We start from the raw sequence: 19,144 nt of genomic DNA, 5'->3' as shown, positions 1-19,144 counted from the left end.
CCTGGTAAGTATTTGGTCAAAAAAAAGTAGTTTCTAAGATAATTATAATAGAAACTGATCTCTATTTCGACTAAAAAGAAGAGAGGCAGTCTAATATGTACATAATGCCAACTTGACTGAAAGGTTGTTTTATATGAACAGAGCATATAAAGCTAAAATAATTGTTTGCAACTGAAACTTTTTTACATCCATGTTGAAAACCATGGTGCATAATTCTCATAGGATTGCTCTTGGCTATTTGATTCAATAACTCTATGAATGACACCAATACACTTTAATGTGAGGAAAATGAGCATCAGTTAATTTTACCACTGCTGAGAAGTGCTGAGCTGAACTAGCTGGGCAGCACACCACTATTTTCAGAATGGGCATTACTTAAAAGTGTGGCATTACTTAAAATTATTCTTAGAAATTTCAAGAGATCTAATTTTGATTTTTTAAAATTCAGAAATCAATAAGGTCTCATAGCCTAGTCTTTCTTGAGGTATGAAGGTACTTTCAGAGGGTGATTTTTCCCATCCTAAAATTAGTATTTTCAGGATAGTGTCGTACTTTAGATTAAACTTTCATCTGAGTATCAGATTTTGGTCCTCTAGTCACTGTTCTTATATTCATGGTCAGGCAGAGACTTCAGATCTACACAGGCTTCTTTTCACGTAATTCTTTCCACTGGAGGATGAAAGACACAGAAAAACCTCCCTCATCAGTTTTAGGGTTCAGTTATCAGCCAAAGGAAAGCAGTTAACAGCTGTAAAAGTGCTGATGGGTTGATAATTCTTGCAAACATATTTGTCCCATCCCACTCATAGTTCACTGTCTAGAAGCGTTTTCTTCATCTATCCAATTGCATTATTATGTGGCCTGTGAGTAGTTCAAAAGGTATTTAATAAGGATCAAAAGGATAGGTCAAAGCAGATCAATACTTTATATCATGCATGCAATAAAACATGGATGGTGCCTTTGTTAGACGTGTGTGTGAAAAGTGTACTATTTCAGAAATTTGAGGGACATCAGCCAGAAAATTCTGTCTCCGGTAGGCTGTAGTGTCTTTCATTGATGAAATGTTCAAATCTCTTTCTGTTAAGTGTACATCGAGGCAATTTTAGATACACACAAAAAAAAAAAAAAAAAATCCAAAATGATATATTGCATAGTACCCTTGAGAAGTGTGACAGAGGTATTTTCTTTTTAGCTGTACTTTCCTGAAATTTATCTCACAACTTCTTTGCCATTGTACCTTCTCCATCCTTATTTTCTGTACAGTATTACAGAAAGTAACTGAAGTGAAAAGAAAGCCTGAGTATCACTGCTTGGTATTTACTGCAGAGATACTTATAGCTGGCTTTGTGGTTTGTTATTTCTCACCAAAGTTCTCCTTGACACTTCAGTTCTTAGCTTTATTACTTACAAATTCTTGTGGTTCACTTTCTTGCTTCACTGTGATGTTTTTAAAGCTTGGCTACCTCTGTATAACTTAAGTACTCTTCTATCTATGATAATTAGTCATCTGAAGCATAAACAGTTTTCCACTCTAGGTTAAGCTGGTGTCAGCATGTTGTGTTGGCTGGAGCCTTGCTTGTGTTTGTCTTCACTTATGTTCAGAGACAAGACTTTCCAAAATGCTGTGGGATAGCCTATGCAGACCTCCACATGTTCACCTCTTTTGCTCAGGCTCAGCCTTCCACAGAGCACTTCAGTGCTAAATGGAAAGTTTTTTTGGCTTTCCCTGTTTTAAAATATACATGTACTTGCTTTCTTGGAAGTCTACAATGTTTCACTTGTCTCAAAGGGCTTCTGGCAGAATCTTTCAATGTCATTTTTGTGTTTAACACATGACTTGGCAACAACTTCTGTTTGCATGATTGGGATGAGACTTTAAACACTTTGAGGTTAAAGGATCTCTCAATAGTGGGTGGGCATATTGTGTAATTCTCTTTTACAGCAACTACATTTTCATATCTGAATCCTACTTAGTCTGCATTAAAAGGTCCTTCCATCATCACAATAGCTTTCAAGTATTCTGGGTGGCAACTCAAATAGATAAATCACAGAGACAAACTATATTTATAAGAAGGCTTATAAACCCTTTTTTTCTACTATAATATCATAAGATATCTACAAGATTTATGAACTATATGGAAATTGTTCACAATGCAATAGAAACGTGGTTTCTGGTTGTTTGGGGTTTTTTCCCCCTCTACATCTAGTCATGGATAGCAGAACCCAGTAAAACAATGATATTGTCTCAAATGTAGCAGCATCAAGCCTTAAAAATTGTAAAACATATATTATGTATGAGATACCCTTCACTGAAAATTGAAAACTACATGGAAGAAAAGCAGTTTTCTAGTGCTGATCTGTACTTGGCTAATTTTCAGATATTCAACTTTATTCACATGTACACCTCTAGCACATTACATTATTTGACCCTGATAAAGCAGCTTTTGTACTGTAGTCCTTCATAAAATGGGCTCAACCCATATTTTTTAAATCACGTCTATTAAATAAAATCAGAAATTGCAAAACAAAAACTCTATTAAAAACGTGCATGTCTACTACTCATAAGAACACTCACACAGTGGAATCTAATTGTGTGGCTACTCAGAAGCAAAACTATTGGAAGCTTAAGAGGTAAACCTTGTTGGGAGGATCATTAGTGACTAAAAAACTATATAAGATTCTGAAGCCATGATATAACATTATTCTCTTTAAGGAGAAAAATAAAGGAAAGGAAAATAATCACAGAATCACGGAATATGCTGAGTTAGAAGGGATCCAGCAGGATCATTGAGTCCAGCTCCTGGCCCTGTGTAGGACAGCCCCAAGAGTCACCCCATGTGCCTGACAGCATTGCCCAAACACTTCTTGAGCTTTCCCTGGCTTGGTGCTGTGACCACTGCCCTGGGGAGCTGTGATGTGACCACTGCCCTTGGGGTGAAGAGCCTTTTCCTGATATCCAACCTAAACCTCCCCTGACACGGTCCCACACCATTCCCTCTTGTCCTGTCACTGTCACCAAAGAGAAGAGATCAGTGTCTACCCCTCCTCTTTCCCTCACGAGGAATCTGTAACTGCAATGATGTCTCCCCTCAGCCTCCTCTTCTCCAGGCTGAGCAGACCAAGTGACCTCAGCTGCTCCTCATGGCTTCCCATCAAGGCCATTCTTTGTTGCCCTCCTTTGGACAAAAAAAAACAACTGAAAACCAAAAAACTGACTCTGAATGCCCAACTGAAGAAAAATATCAACAAAAATTAAATGAATGAATTCAAATTATACTTTGCTATAAATTTGAAATTTGAAATTTTAAATCACATCAAAGTTTTGCTGAGAAGTAAGATAAAAGGTAAAGAGTTGACCAGGAAATGTAGAGACTTCAAACATGGCTATTATGTCTGGTGGATAATCAGTAGCCCAGCAGTAGAAAGTGTGATAGATTGTTTTACTGACATCTAGGACTTGACAGAATTTAATTTAAAGTTTATTAGCCTTTTATAAACTGAACTTAATTATAAACAGTGACCAAATAACCACAGTAATTAAACAACAGGTGGCCAACCCTACTCGCAGATCACAAAATCTTCCTGCCACTAGTCTTTGTTTTGCTGAGCTCACCAGAGGCAAGTAAACATCTGGAAGCCTCAAACTAAAGCAAACATTTATGCTGGTGAATCATAGCTCAGCAAGCAAAGAAGAGTATGAAATAAATTCTAGTCTTCATTCTGCCATCTTTGTTATTTTTGAGAAGTAAACTTTTAATTGAAATAAGAAGATCAGAGACTTCTAACAAGAGACGCAAGCTAAGAATATATAAACATCTCAGGATAGTGGAACCTACTAGTTCCACCATTAAGAACTACACTGGCAGAGTTTTATGTCATTCTTAATGATTCCCATAAATACACATCAGTATTGCTATACAGTCACATTATCAGTCACACATCCCACTCCACGGCAGCTTTTGGAGTTTTTAGGGTACTTTAATTTTATTTTCTAGACAAATCTGCTCCGTGCCCAAGACAGTGACACCACAATTTTTACAGCTCTGTGATTCAAACATGGACTGGATCTTGTTAGAGAATGGTGTTATAATGCTGAAACATGCAGCCTAATAAGCACTCCTTTAGTAGTGATTTACAAATGCCATTGTGCAACTGCAATTTATTAATGATATTATTTAAATGGAAAAGACAGGGAAGAGAAGGAGAGGAGAGGAGAGGAGAGGAGAGGAGAGGAGAGGAGAGGAGAGGAGAGGAGAGGAGAGGAGAGGAGAGGGAGAGGAGAGGAGAGGAGAGGAGAGGAGAGGAGAGGAGAGGAGAGGAGAGGAGAGGAGAGGAGAGGAGAGGAGAGGAGAGGAGAGGAGAGGAGAGAGGAGGAGGAGAATAATCATATATCCAAGCTAATTTAAATGACCAGAAGAAGTGATAAAAAGACAGTTTCATCCAGCTCAGTTTTTGCTTCCACTTCTGCAGCACTACAGCTGACTCTCCACTGCAGAATATATTTTATCTAATGTAGATATTTCCAGGTCAGCTTCTTCTCCAGGTTTCTTCAAGAATCTAGCATTTCAAGGTAGTTTCCTGCTTAGAACTTTATTTCTTTTTTGAAAACCCTGGAATTGTAATTTCTTGCCACTTATTCATTCCATGGGCAGGATTTAATTTTTTTTATTCAAGCCTTTTAATATAGATGTCTAAAGCAATTTGTCTCTATCAGTCCACAAACTCTATCTCCTTTGCATTTTAGACTCACAGCAGGTTCAAAGCATTCCCAGAGTGATAAGACAAGTTTTATAAAGTAATAACTTGATGGCATATTAAATATGGGTTTGGAGAGGAGAGAGGGAGGGGCAGAAGAGCTGGAAATGGATATAAGCCCCTTTTTCAAGAGAAAAGATTGTTAAATACTTTCATTTTTATTTTATCATTGCTTACTTTGGGCAAAAGGGAAATAGGACAGAAATAGAAGGACACAAAACAGAAGCTTAAATGTTTTTTATGAGTTAAGAAATGCTTTGTTCCTGCAGCACCTCATTCTTTCAGGATGAAAGAATCAGAGCTTCCATGTGGAGCCAGCAATTATCAATGCATGTTATACATAGGTTTGTTGGAACTAAACAAGATACAAGACAGGGGAGCACCAAGGCAGAAACATTGATGGAAATGTTTACCCTGAAAGGTAAGAAAAAAGTAGATTCAGAATGTACTAGGACATTGTATTTAAAAATATTCTTGGTTTATATTATATAGAAATATTAAGCAAAAGGGAGTGGTGGCAGCAGGAAGTATCACTTCAAAACTCAGTAAATGGTAAACAAGGATTTCCTTTACAGAATTAAACCAAAACTCATAAGCGGCAACCAAAAGTAAAAAGAGTCTTAACTATTAAATACAAAGTATAGCTTTATTTCTTGCATATCAAATAAATTAATTTTATGAGGTAAGGTTTTCATTTATAGCCCTTTGACACAATTATTTATTTTTTAAAAAAGGTACTTTGTATAAGCAGCACTGAATCATAGCAAATAAAAAAATATTTAGACTGGAAGGAACTGGTCTTCATGAGGATTTCCACCACAGTTTTGCCAGGGATTAAGTTCTGACTGAGCAGCCAACAATTTCCTGGACTCCCCTTGTCCTTCCAGATCATGAGAAATATATTTTCTTTTTCTGTGTCCATGAGCTTAGAAAGCAAGTCCTCTGCCCCACCTACCCATGGACCCTCATGCTCTGCTCTTTGCAGCTGATAAGCAATTATTTTGCCTTTAGCATCCTTCACCAGTTGCAAATCAAACCAAATCAAGGTTTGGTCTTCCCAGTTCCACCCCTATGGGATCCTTTTACATTCCTTATGGGCAGACCCTCTCTGCTCCTGCCCTCTCCACATTTTTTTTTTTTTTTTTTTGCCTTTCCTCTGTGATCCTCCATTCAGCTAAGCTGGCATCCTGCTGTTCTTCACAGAGAGTTTCTCATAAACAAACAGTTCTATATTACAATGGACTGTTTTTCACAGCTTTCAGTCACAGGGACAGACACTGACATCAGTTAAGCTGCTTAAATCCTCTGAGTTCACTGAAGGTGCTTCAGTAGTGCCAGCACCAAATCTGGGTCATTCATAGAGTTTAATCAACTATGACTTACAGTGATGAAATCATTTTGTTCATGACAAACTGTGCAAAATGTATTTACAAAGTTTTTATGCAGTACTTTGGCATAAGAGTTAATAAAATGAAGCACTGAAGTTTGTTTTATAGTCATGGCATACTTGTAAATCTATTCTTAATATATTTATATCTACTACCTCTTTCTTAGTAATATGGGTCTGCATATGTCTACAGGCACAGATATGAAATTATCTCCTCTGCATGCTCAGAAAATGGAAAAGAGTTACATATCCTCCACAATATTTTTTCAGTCTATGTCACAATATCATATGACTGCAATTGTGGTTTTCACACACATAGTTCTTCATTTGAACAAAACAGTAATGGTTTGCAGAATTTTGCAATTGTAAAATTAAGTATTCAATGGCATATAATGGATCTTTATATGTGAGAAAAAAATCAGTGTCTCTCCCTATTATGTTGTTCTATAGCTAAAAATGTGTTTCTGTTCCTTAAAAAACCATGGAAATACAGAACTTGAAGAGCTCATATTCATACTCACCATGTCTAATTGCAATGTTGCATCATTCTAATTTTACTTCTGTAAAATATTTAGAATTATTATTATTATTATTATTATCCACCTAGTAGTTGACATCAGAAGGTTGATTGTGTTGACAGCAAAGACAGCCTGGTGTCTGATGGAATCAGATGTACTAAAAATACTCCAATCTACGACTCTAGCTCTGAGAGAACACTGAGATCCAGTTTCATTTTTCAGTGTAATTATTATTTATATATACCTGGCAGTAGAATCAACTGTATATTTTTTACTGATTTTAATTATGGAGTAGGATTTAAAAAAAAAAAGTCTTATTTAACTAACATTTAAAGTAACTATAATGTGAAACTTTGCATAAACTTAGTTTCACAGGTTTATAAGCCAGCATTTATTGCTATAATTAGGTAATCAGTTTACACTAGCAATTAAAGCTGTACAGATTTTTAAGAATGAATATTATCTCTATATCCAACTCTCTATAAAATTTAGAGTTTTTGAAATTGCTACCAGTAGTAGTTCAGTTTAAAAAAGCTGGCCACTTTTAATATGCAAGTGTGAGTCTCCCAAACAGGAGCTCAATGCAGCTGTTGTCAAAAACGTGTAAGTGCTGGTAGCCTGCTCATTAACACAAATCTCTTTCAAATAACTGTGTCAGTACCTGTGGAAAACCAAATCAATTTAGGACATCAAGATTATACATATTTGGAGACAGGACAAGCAAAACACAGAAAAAAGCTGACAAAAAATGATAGATAAATAAAGAAATAATAATAGCAACAGTAAATATAATAATGATAATAACAATTTTGAAAATTGTATTTACACCTTCTTGGCAGTCCTCAAAGGAGAACAGTTGTTTATCTCCTGCCTGTTCTTTGCTCCCAGGTGTACTTTTACACATTTCTCTGAACACATCACATCTCGTGCCCTGACAGGGGTGTTCAGCAGCTCCCCAGGCAGCAGGAGCCTGTGGGGCTCCCCGGGGAGAGATTCTGCAGGACATCTGCAGAGCCTGCTCAGCCTCAGCCCGGGGCTGAGCACAGAGCTCTCCGTGACACACTATTCCAACGAGACTCATGCTGCCAGAGTTTTGGCAGCTCGACCTTAACACTGTAACCTCTCAGCCTGCACTCCTCATCAAAAAGAGACCCTAAAGTGCCCTAAATTCTCTAACAATTGCCCTGTGTCCAGATCCATTTAACTAGCTTAAATCAAAGCAATCCCCATGTAGAAATACGCCACATTAAACTAACTAATGGACGCTTTGTTCCTTATAAAATAGAAAAGTAAATTCCCAGTATTAATAATGTACAAAAATACATCAGCAATTTATATGTTCACTGGCAGGCAGTACTGTAAAATACATAACTAATTTTATTGACCCCTGATGTTTGCCTTTTATTTTGCTGTTTACAGTACTTCCCTCTGTTGTCAGGAATTGTCTTCTATGGCTTGGGCAAATTTCTGTGTATGGGAATAATGTCCTTATACATAAGGTACTTTTGTGAAGAAGATGGCAGCATAGTGTACTGTTCCTGGACAAATATCCATAGGAAGAACCTAAAACAAATAAGTTAATGACTTGACTCAAAGACAATTAAGTTAAAGCAGATGATAGGACAAATTTAATGTTTATATAGATAGTACACAGGAATATTATGCTTAATTTGTGAGTTATCCTTTCATCTTGCTTCCCCACCAACACAAAAGGCCTTTGGGGTTTCCGGAATTGTAAGTTAACAACTGCAACTGTTTAATTTTACATCAAGGTGCAATGAAAGAAGCTATTTCCATTAACATTATTGGAATCACCCTGCTTGGATTTAGCAGTGTTAGAAATTCTAGCCAAGATGCAAACTTAGTTTTCCTCTTTGAAGTAAGTGGAGTTACAGACATTTTTGCTATTTAAAAATCTTGTATTTCAATCATCAGGTACAGCTCATCTGTGAATAGATGGCACATAGAAATGGGTCTATAACAGGGAAATTGAATTTTCTACTTTGCTGATGGACTTCAGAAAAAAGTATGTTTGGTCAAGGCAAAGAAGATCTGGTATGAAATATCCAAGCTTTTTTGGAGGGGGAGGATGAGTAGGTTTTGTTGATTTTTTTTTAAATAAGAATTTTCAAATATTTTTTCACAATATGAATACTTCGCATGACCATTTTCACTTTGCACATACATCTATTTCAGCTGCAAGTTGGAACAATTTATATAGTCTAATTATTTCCAAGGTTCAAAATTTACTCCTTTCTTTGTACACAGGATCCTTCCATCAGATACATAAATCATCAGAGTATGATAAAATATCAGAGTATGATGCATCCTCGCTAAAGTGGCAGAATTGTAATTTACATATTTAGACTAGACCTTTGGCAATAACTTAATAATATTCCTATTTTTTTCAGACATCTAGAGCTAGCAGATTATTTTGAATAGTATTCATTCTGGACTTTGAGCTGGGCTAAATACTGATAAATATTTGAAAAAACAATCAGAGTAAGCTCCTCCTTGCATCTAAGTTTTATCAGCCAGATACTACATGAAAGATCTTACACCTATTTGAACTTTTATTCTATGAAACTGAAATGCTTTCACCACTAATACACACTGTAAGGTCTTTTCTTCCACAAGGACAGATATAGACATGCTTTGTTTTGCATGGCTTGAATGTGCATCATTAGAATCATCTGGACTATTTACACAGCATAAATTTAGATAAACATAAAATTCTTTGCTGGGCTGTGGCTTAACCATACACATAAGTCTGTAATTCATCACAGCTTTATAAAGTTCCACTTACTTTAACTGAGTTACTTATAACACTTGAAATATAAAAAGAGACAGAAAGCAAAGAAAGGAAAATCTTTCAGATTTAGGCAGATGCTTGGCAGAGACAAGTTGCAGCAAACTGCTGAAGTCTGGCAAAATTATAACAGGATGACAAAAGTTCCCACACTTTAAAGCATTAGGCAATGTTAAATGGTTTTCCTGTTGCCATAATGATAATTAGTAGATAGTTTATCAAAAATCAGTAAGATTAATATTATATTATTATTCCCCCTCTTCCACAGTTACAGAAACACATTTGTTATTAATGATAATACTTTTAATTTAATGGAGTAATCTGGAGTCAGTGCAAAAGTTATGGACACTTAGGAAATGATCAGTTTTTAATTCCGTATGTTTAGTATTAAAATAAAGTGCCTTGCATTGGTACTCTGGAAGATGTCACTTCACAGTGAATTAAAATTGCTTCAAACCTCAAGAATCAAAGAAGAATTGAAAATTATTCAGCTATATAGTCACACTCACGGATAGAATTAAAGGTCTGTCAGCACTTTCATTACATAAAGCCATTTTTAAGCAGTTATATGTTGGCCATGACATTTTGCTTAAAGTTGGAAATGGGCTGTGAATTTCCTGCCTGGAAGTGAAGTTTTGTTTCTTCTGAATCTAATTGGAATCAGATTATTTTCCTGTATTTCTTAACCATGACAAAGGGGTTAAAGAACATCATCTGTTTTTCATGTTCCTCCCACACATTCAAAATAACAATGCACTTCAGTTTAGCACCTTGCAGATAATTAGGCTCCATCAATAGACAGGCAAATAAAACTCATCCAGGGCAAAGGCTAGATGCATAGGTTTTTCCTGTCCCAGCTGGGACTTTGCAATGTTCAGAAGCACTTTGGGAATGACACAGGTTAAGGTAGTTTGGATGTAGCCTTGCAGTATTGGAGGTTTGGGGGAATGAGTTTAATCATACCTCAGGTGGAAACTATGATGAGACAACTTTCCTTAGGGCCAGAGAAGAACCATTTTGTTTGCCTTTTTTATAGACAGCAAGTAGATGAGCCTGTTTTATTTGCCAGTATGGACGTATTCTTAAAATACTTTGCAGAGACACACTGGTCCAAGGTGTTTCCAGTCTAACATGTGCTCACAATGCTGCCTGGCACATGGGGGTCTAGGACCATATTAGGATTCCAGTTTGGTTTGAGCTTAATTATAAATAAGAAAAAAATCAATTTCTGTGGGAAATCCAAAACAGAATAAAATTGCTCAGCTATTAATACCAGGGTATATAAAAAATACATTATTATTTAGGCAGAGTTTCAAGAAAATCAAAGTGTGACATTATGACAGAATTATTTAAAGTAGGACAGTTCACAGATATGCTGCTTAATTGACTGCTGTGAGCTTTGGAGGTCAAAGTCAAGATGGATATATGCACAGTCACTGCCAAGGAATCCACTGAAAGGAAAGTGCTTGCTCATTCCCAAGAGAAATCATGAGATTATTGAAGAGGTTAAAAGAGCTCAGCATGCCCATCCTCCATCCAGACAAACCTTTTTCAGCGTATGGAGTATTTCCATCACTTCTCTCATCACCCTGAATTGCATCCCAAGTGGATCACAAGTTGTTCTCACGACTGAAAGATAAGCAGTACAGACTTTATTTATTTATGTGAAAGTGTCATCACAAATCAGGAAGTATGACTGAAACATTTTAATTTCATTAGAAGTCAGAGCAATTTTTTAATCATAAAACTCACAAAGAATTAAATCTTTGGTGAGAAGGTTAGCATAGCCTGTTCCATTTCTACAGCTGCTTAAGAAGATAAATAGGAGTTGTCTGAGAAAAACTGTTGGGAAGGTCTACAACATGAGCTTAAAGAAGGCACTCCAAAAGCCATCAACAGCGTGAGATTGGTCAGTCTTGTAAACAAATGTACAGAAATTCAACTTTTACACTTTCTACCCAGAAAACAATAATATTAATACAGTGTTACCACTTGCACTGAGAATGAATTTCTGTAAATAAATTCAGTTTCTGAAGATTGTAGAGCCCAGACACAGAAGTATCATTGTTACAATCAGAAGGAAAAGCCAAAAAACCAACCAAACAAACAAACAAGAAGAAACATCAAAAAATCCAAACAAAAACCAACCAAACAAAAAAACTAAAATCAAACAAAAACAAAAAAAAACAAGGAAAATAATAGAACATGCTTCTGCAAAAAATAAGGATGGGCACTTACTTTTAATGTTGGGAGCAGCATAACAACAAATAACCTAATAACAAAATGCCAAACAAGCAGAAATGAAAAGACAAGAAGAAAGAACAAAACACATGGTCAAGGATCCCTGAAAATGTAGCCCTGTCCAGAGATGTTTTATGCCCAAGGCTTATAACGGGTATTAGGACTGAGGAGGACTGAGTAAAACCCAGATGGATAACAACAGGTTTTGTCTTCAAAAAGACCACATCAAGCTGAAGCTACCCTTACTGAGCAGTGGTGATGGCCTGGAGGAGCAACCAGCAAAGCTCAGAAGGAAAAATCTTCATTGTGGGTTGCTTTGCCAGTGACACTAACCAGACAATTAAAGAAATACGAAGATTTGGCTTAAGACTGTCACTTCGAGTTACTGGATACCCCAGATCAAGTGAATTATGGGTTCCATCTGCTGTGATTGATTTGCAGTGAGTTTTAAGTAAATAAAGTCTCAGTCTTCTGCAGATAAACCGTGGGGTTTTTGTTACATTTTTTTCAATTTTCACAAAAATACTTAATGCAAAATGCAATGATCAAGTCTGCCTGACATTTCAACTGGTTGTGGGGTAACACAACACAGGAAATTTCTGAAAAGGAAGGGCAAGATTGTTGTCTATATCCTTAGAAATAACAGGTACTTTTGCAGTGGGAAGATACATTCTGTGGCTCTCACTGCATCAGGCTGGTGGGGAGCAGCAAGGCCATCATAGTTCAAGGAGACTGTGATCTGATAGTAGCTCAGTGAAAGATATTTTGAATGAATAAATAAGTAAATAAATAAATGGATAAACTAAAGGTGACATTATGAAAAGTTTATGTGAGGTATCTTGTACAGAGCCAAACAATAAACAGAACACTAGACTCAAGGAACCATTGAAATGGGATAAAACCTATTTCACTGTTATTGAATTCCTCAAGATGAATTTCTGGAAGGAGAAAAAATGTTACAAATAACATGTGAGATCTTGCCCTGGGACTAATTAGGAATGTGAAGATCCCATGCAAAATGGCCTTTAGACCTTGGAAGAAAACTGACATCAGAGGAAGTTTAGCCACAGCATTCACCTTCCCATGGCCCAGCACTTCCAGAAAACTTCCCAGCTCAGAGAAGAGACAAAGTGTGGAACAGGCTCATGGCTGATGCTGCTGGAAAGAACTTCATTTCTTCCTTTACTCCAATGAGGAGTTAGTGAAGGGCTGTTCTGCACATGGACAGCTATTTTGAGCTCACATTGTTCCGCTCATTGAGGACCAGAAGAGAACAGAGAACAAGGAAAAAAGTACATGAAAAACATCATAATCTTAATTGAATTTTGTATTCAATCTTTTTGTCTAAATGCGTGTATTTTGAAGAAAAAGAACATTAATGACCCAGAAATTGCTCTTGATTTTTTCAAATCTGTCCTTTGGAAGTTTGAAGTGGTGAGGGTTGCAGAGCACAGTCTCAGCCTGTACTGAAGTCAGCAGAGATAATGTACTGGCTAAGGAATAATTTATTTCTTCATTAAGTTTATTATGAGTCTAACACTTTTATGAATTTATGACAGGCTTCTAGGCACCATCCAGGGTAACTGAGAGGATCATATGTGCACTGTATTGTGAAAGTAGATATTTTAAAATGTGCAGATTTTGATTCTCAAACGAATGGTTTTGAATCCCTCTTTTGGGAATATTTTTTATTACTTCACCAGTTCTAATATTTTAAGAATATTAAACAGTACTTAAATAATTGATTTTGTAACACAGTTTATAGATAATAAACTTTCAGGCTCTTGGAAATACCAATCATATGAAACAGCTTAGTAAAATGAAAAGGCACATTTTGACTCTGTCACACATCCCCCCTGTGACTCAGAGGTTGGACAATGTTTCCCTTTTAAGTCTCTGAAACATTATCCCAGGTATGGTATAATGAATACTATCATCTTAAAGAAAATGAAACTTCAGCTTAAGCTTCATAATGGTGTATTCCAAAATAAATAGGTTGTATTGCATATTCTTAAAATAAAGTAGGTCAAGATATTATAAAAGTAATACCCCTTTATTACTGCTGATAACTAATGATCATCTTCCCCTGTCCTTAGCCAGTTTAAAGCTATTTTCTTATTTTTGGGCCAACAAGCTGATTGGCAAGAAAATCACACAGCTGCAAGGCCTGCTGGCTTCAGCTTAAACTCTGTTCAGCTCTTCTACAAATCAGTTCAGATGGCTGAGGTCAGTCTGGGCTGCTATCAGTTCCTTACCTTGCTGGTTTGCACTGTGGCAAAGGAAAACTCAGACTGGCTGACTGAAGAATTCTGCTCTGGTTTTAAAGCTTGTACAATTATTACGAACAGGTTGTTTTCTTTAGGTTTTGTTTTTCTTCAAAACACAAAGATTCAACTGACTTTTTCCAAGGTGGAAGTAAGTGTAAACAAAAATCACATTTTGACTTAATAGACTGATCTGCATTTTCCAGGTTCATGTAAACAATATGGATGTGACAGTTCATCCTGAGGTCATTATTATTGCATACAACTGGTCAGAATTCTTTTGCCAAAACAATTTTGAGTGAGGGAAAATTGTTCTATCTGTACTGAAATATTTTCATTTTCCTGAAAGTTTTTTTGTGAAAAAAATATTTCTGAAATAAAGGGATTTCACTTGGAAAATGGGAAATTTGCATTTGTTTTTGTTTCTTGCATTACTTCATTTGATTAGGCAGACAAAAGTACAGGAAAAATAAATTTTAGAAGTATAAACATGAGAAGTTTCTCAGAGTCTGGAAATTTATCCAAAAGCAAAAACCTGGGATTTTTTGCTGAACACACCACACAGACTTTTCAGTCAAAAAATGAATATTTTTCAGGAAACATAAAATTTTTGCAAAGCAGGAATTATAAATTCCAGCTGTCCTGCTCAAGGTCCAAACTTTTCTCAGCTCATGATCTAAATGTTTTATTGAGTTGCTATCCACTCTTCTGGCCCTCTAATTCTTAATTCTAGATTATGCTTTCATTTAAAACACAGCATCATTGCCCAGATGTGTTTATCTTCAAAGACTATTAAGAGGGTGGATTCATGTTAGAAAAAGTCTGTAGAATTTCTTTTTAAAAACTGGCTTCTTTTTGAAGACTGGATACTTCTTGTTTGGCTAAGTTAGGTAACTTGCTCAAAAATTTGAAGGAATAACAGACTGGTTAACTTCAAGTACAGGAGTATATTGCATGTAGCTTGAAGAAATATAGGAAATAAAGTCTTTATAATGAGCTATCTACTAAGAAAAAGCTACACTCGTGATTAAATTGCAGGTCACATTACACACTCAGTTTTGGATTTGCAGTGAATGTGTTCATTTTCCTAGTCCAGCTTTTCCATATCCTAAAAACAAATTGGTATAAGTATAGCATTATGTACTTCAGCTCCAATCTTCTGTTAGTGTATTGTAAGCGACAGTATTTACCAAAATGCAACACTGTGCATTAGTTCTGATTAGATAATTCCCTTTCTCTTAAATTTAACTCCATGTTTAATGCATATGCATACACTCTTTACAGCATTTTCATAGAACAGTTTTTGTGGGGGATTTTAGTCTCTGTTACCTAACTGAAACTCCAGATTTATATCTGCATCTGCATGTTTGCCCAGCTGAGTTAATCAGAAGAGAAAATAAAACAATTCCAGTTTTTTATTAGTCTTAACAGCTTGAAGAGCACCCCTTTAAAAACCTGATAGCATCTCACACCATGAAACAAAAGAAGTAGTTGTTGAAGGCAAAATAATATGCTGAAATGAGTATTTTTGAAGCAGTTTTTGAAAATAGCATTGAGGTTATGTTTCATCTATTAGGAAAAACTCCTCAGGAACTAGGAAAACCAGACCTTCTCATTTTATTTTCACTCCTAAAGCCCAGAAGCGTGATCAGGACCTAAAATGTCACCTTTAATCTTCTTTTACTTTCTTATTAGTATTTGGTAGTAAATAAATCTTCATATTTTTAAATATTCCTGGCCTATGTAGTGAGAGATTGAACTTGCCTGCCCTGTTTCCTATTGATTCAGTTTTGTTGCCTGTCCCACTCCTGACCATCTGACCTTCTTTATTCACTCCTGAGATCAGCCTTATTAGCATGGCTTGCAGCACTGCTATGTGTATCACTGGCCAGCACACTTGAATTAATTATGTTTTTCTGGAGAAGAAATGGGACAAGAAACTAGGCCAATTATTCACTGTTAACCAACAGAAAACATTCACACTAGTGGTCCCAAATGTTCCCTGCGCCTCTGTTTAAAATTAATCCATCAGAAAATCACAGGGAGGATGCTCAAGACCCCCCTCCAATTATTTAAAATCATGTCATTAAATCAGACAAATGCTGGCACTGCAACTCAGCAGGCGTTAATTTAACCCATATGCTTTGGGACTGTTCCTACATCCTTTTGTCTTAGCCAGAATTTATGCAAGTTATTTTTTTTTTCCTATAAAATAAAATTGTATTATAAGGTCACCAAATAATTTTAAGCCAAATGGGTTCTAAATGGAAGCTAGATAAATATGAAAAAAAACCAAAAACTTAATCTCAGCAAAATATAATAACTTCTTGGAGACTAATATTATAGAAAGGAAGATCCAAAAAGTGCCAAAAATCTGAAGACTGGAACCCAAGCATGGAAGTCCAGCCACCATGGAATTATATTCCATAATGAAAATAATCAAGATAAATTTCTACAGATACATGACAATATTCTAGAAATACTCTAGTGAAAATATTAGATGTGTGCCTCCATCTCAGCCTCATAATCACCTTGTTTTTCTGCACTTCTCTCTTTCCTTTTTTCATTCTGTTTCTTTCCTCATTTTTTAATGCTTTTTTACTTTTTAAGTATCTTCACATATTTATCCTCTGTTTTATCTCTCAGATTATTTCTCATTCTTTCCCATGTTTAGTACATCCTCCATTAAAATCTGTGTGTGAAAGAAAGGGACAAAACATGTTAAAGTTTAACATCCCTTGGATTTGCCTAAAAGGATGTTGTCATTATGCGTTATAGATAGCCCATACATCAGCTTTTCATACTGTGCTCATTACAAAAGGAATGTTGATTAAATTATTATATTTATTTGTACATGACTTATAAGGGAAACTGTGATTTTTGGTATTTGAAAAGTCATAATAGTAATTAAAAAGCACTAAAGCTTTGTATTTATTACAACACCAATTAGGAGAAGAAGAATAAAGGAACTTTTCCATCCAGGGTATTCATGCCAGTGACACTGCTCCATTGGCCATTTACTATGTTCTTAAACATGTAGCAGTGTAGTAATTCCAAAAGACAATGCAGGAAGCACTTACCTGCATTAAAAAAAATAAGAAAAGGATCCTCATTATTTATTGCTTTGATTTACGTTGTGATTGTGCTAGTGCATGATATAAGAATTTTATATGTGTATTTTTTTTTTTTTGTTTTGTTTTTATTTTTTTTTGTGTCTGTCACAGCGACTTACCATCTGGAAATGCTAAAAGTGCATAAAAGAAATAGGATTTATATGCAGAAACAATAACTCCTTCTTCAATCTTTCTTCAAATGTGGGCTATGCTTTTGAATACAAGTTGCCCTTTTCAACTGTCATTTGCTTTTTGTTTTTGTAATTGGTCATCACCACGAAACTAGTATATAAATCTGTGAACACTTCTGTGTATAAAAGAGTGCTTTAATTGATTAAAGAATAGGCCTCTTTACAGGAAACTCAAGGGATGCATGCAGTTCAGACCGAAATATTTTCTTCCATTTTTGTAAGGAAACTGGGAACTGTGAAGAAATTTTATTCAAGAAAAATCAAAATGCAGTGTTACCAAAGCAACCTCATGCCTTGGACAATGCAATTTTCTATGAATTTGACATTCTTATCAATGCCATACAATGGAAAATGACCCTGAGCTTGATAAAAGCTTGGTCAGACAATATGAATTTTGAGTCCAGAGTCTTGCTGCCTCCAGGGAGAAGTTCCCTCAGGCAAATTTGGAATCTCATCTAAGGATAGCCAGTCCTTTGGCTGGAAGAGTTTCGAAGCTCTTGCAGCCTCTTTGCCAGCAGAGCTCCTGAAGCCTTGACTGGCAAAGGCTTCCCCTGCTGCCTTTTCAAAATATGAAGTGACCATTGGTGTCCCTGATGGGTTCTGCCCTTACTGGCTGACATACAGGCACAAAGGGCAATGACAGAGGAGACTGGACTTAAATAAAGTAATTGATAGGTATTTGCAGTCATTTCCATAGGAAATTCCCCAAGGTGTACTTGTTGAACCAGCAGCATAAAAAGGGATGGAGACTTTACAGAAGTGGCAGGGGGAGCAGAGGAAACAGTTGATAGGAGTGGAAGCTTGGAGGCTAAAAGGGCACAGGCTGTGCAAGTGACACATTGCTGATGGATAGATGGATGTGTCTGCAGAGTTCCCAGGAAACATCAGACAGAGCAGAGAACACCCTTAACTGGAGATCTGCAGGAATATTTGTTTAATGATTTTTTTCTTTCTCTCCACTATGACTCACAGATGGAACAGGATGCTGGGTGTGATCTTTGCAGGGTATTGGCTCTACAAAATGTGCTCCTGCTCAGTTTTTCTGCTTGATTATCGAAGTGTGGTATGACTAAGAGACCTGTGCAGTCAGGAGTCTGTGCTTACAGACCAGCACTAAAATTGTCCATAAATGGGTCCTGCTGTGATAACTTGAAAGTTACAGATTGCTTTAAAGAGGGGAATGTACTGGAAATGGGAATACTCCAGGTCTCAGTCAGGACAAACTCTAAACTCCTATCAGATGCCCATTTTCCTTCACAAACTTTCAGGGAACATATATGTCTAAAGAGTTCCCCTGTATAGCTGGTTCCCCTGGGTAGAAATGAAAAAAAAAAACCCAAAGACCAAACCCCCCAAAAAAACCCAAACAAACACCAAAACCCACCAAAAAACCAAAAAAAAAAAACCCAAAAACCCAGCACTGAATATTTTTGTTGTGTTAGTTAAACCATGACTGAAATGTGCTCAGCTACCAGAGTAATTAATATTGAACTCATATGAAGCCGTACAAGCCAGAACAGCAAAGCCATATGATAATGTATGCAGTTTTTCTGAAAATATTTACATTTCCCCCCTCTCCTCTGAGCAGCTGTAAGCCACTCATTTATTCCCTTCCTGTGCCTACTGAGATCCAGGAGGTAAAGCATCTTCAGCTTTGCCTCAGGGGACACATGGCAAGACACACTTGTGTGACATGCATACGCTGACATGCATGCCTCCATGAAGATTGGTATATATTATCTGGTAAAAAAAAGCTCTTTTTACAGCTAATGAAAAGAATTAGGCAGCCCAAAAATTAGATTCATGTAATAAGTAGGTTATACACCTCACAGTTGACTATTTCACTCAATTGAATATAAATAAGGC

The sequence above is a fragment of the Lichenostomus cassidix genome, chromosome 1Aa, assembly GCF_008360975.1.
Source record: "Lichenostomus cassidix isolate B80296 chromosome 1Aa, HeHo_3.0, whole genome shotgun sequence".
Classification (NCBI taxonomy): Eukaryota; Metazoa; Chordata; class Aves; order Passeriformes; family Meliphagidae; genus Lichenostomus; species Lichenostomus cassidix.
This window is presented reverse-complemented; position numbering follows the sequence as displayed.